This window comes from Amphimedon queenslandica, unplaced genomic scaffold (assembly GCF_000090795.2).
Source record: "Amphimedon queenslandica unplaced genomic scaffold, v1.1 AMPQUscaffold_4085_Cont23930, whole genome shotgun sequence".
Lineage (NCBI taxonomy): Eukaryota > Metazoa > Porifera > Demospongiae > Haplosclerida > Niphatidae > Amphimedon > Amphimedon queenslandica.
The window spans coordinates 1-1,482 of NW_003555597.1; the positions used below are offsets into that span (position 1 = coordinate 1).

The 1,482-nt window shown below is 30.7% G+C and overlaps 1 long non-coding RNA gene across 2 annotated transcripts; it reads right to left on the minus strand.

The window, feature by feature from the left end:
• Positions 1–322: 322 nt before the first annotated feature.
• Positions 323–1,337, minus strand: LOC109592747 (uncharacterized). Of its 2 annotated transcripts, none has more exons than XR_002190527.1 (7): positions 1,231–1,337; positions 1,117–1,176; positions 1,019–1,065; positions 829–911; positions 549–619; positions 400–495; positions 323–357 (listed from the first exon to the last, which is right to left on the minus strand). It is a non-coding gene; the product is annotated as an uncharacterized LOC109592747 (long non-coding RNA). The 2 variants fall into 2 exon arrangements; XR_002190528.1 differs by having other exon boundaries at positions 325–346.
• Between the last annotated feature and the right edge of the window lie 145 nt (positions 1,338–1,482).

Below are 1,482 nucleotides of genomic sequence, written 5' to 3' on the forward strand. Positions count from 1 at the left end.
AATTTTGTCAAAAATTAAAAGTAAAAATTTCTCAATTTCTATTACATTTTCTAATGCATATAGACGTACTTATGTTGCGTAGAAAGTTTGAGCTGATTCCGATTAAAATTGGATTTTTTTACAAATTTTTAAAGTTGCTCCAAAATCGGGTCAAAGTTCCTGTACTATAGTACAGGGTCGTTGGCCAAATTTCACCAAAAATGAAAAGTAGAAATTTTCTCAATTTTTATTACATTTTCTGATGCATATACATGTTCTTATGTTGTGTAAAAAGTTTGAGCTGATTCAGATCAAAATTGGATTTTTTACAAATTTTTAAAGTTGCTCCAAAATCAGGCCAAAGTCCCTGTACAAGGTCTAAGGCCTGTATATACCATTATTATCATTAATGCTACATACCATGACCATTGACTGCAAGTGAATGACCCTCTGTGTACTGATGATACCATAGTGTCACTGTGATGAACATAACAGGCTTTAGCAAGTGCCGATAACCTAATGATGGGTGTGGTCAATAGTAGGTGTGGTTATTAAAGGGCGTGGCTTACCATTCCAATTGGTCCACACTGTTCTTAGCTTGCAAGTACAGAACTCTCTCAGGCTGTATTAGCTGTAGCATCTGAGGGAATGGAAAGATTATGATAATTAATTATTGTCAAAAAAACAACTCTAAACCAAACATGTACATGTACATGTACATAATGGTACATGGCCACAAATTCATGAATCTAAACACACCATACAATCACCAAAAATAATAACTGCCAAAATAAAGCTATTCACACCATACAGTACATGTACATGTGCTACTTGTGTTTAGTTACTAACAAATTTCATGTTAAATGCTGTTTCATCAACTCTTTCAACTGCCAGCATATCCTCCAGTGGAATAACATTAATAATAAGATCACCTATTAATAAATAATAATAAATAAATAATAATAATAATAAATAATAATAATAATAATAAATAATAATAATAACAATAATAATAATAAATTAATAATTATATATGTACCTCTTGCTTTACTGTAGGAGAGGCCAGCATCGGATAAAACAAAATATCTTTAAAATAAAAATAAATAAATAAACAAAATTTAAATGTATTTTTCTTACCTTTTCTTAAAATTTTTCACCGAAATCTTTTTCCTTGCTAAAGCTCGTTTGACGAGGTACCTAATTAATTTAATATTAGTGACTGGTGGGTGTGGTCTAGTGGGTGTGGCTTACCCCTCCCTATAAGGTGTGGTTAAATGAAATTCATCTTTACCAACAGTAGCCAGATCATCTAAATACTGTAAGACATAAAAAATAATATCATGATATTAATTCAAGGGCTGAAAATTTCCCGAATTTGCCTATAAAATCTATTCTGTGGATTTTTTGCAAAATTAATAAAGAATGCAAAATCCACAAAACCACAAAATGTACAGTCCTTAAAAATTTGTGCTATACGGCATAAAATTTACATGAACGTGTACA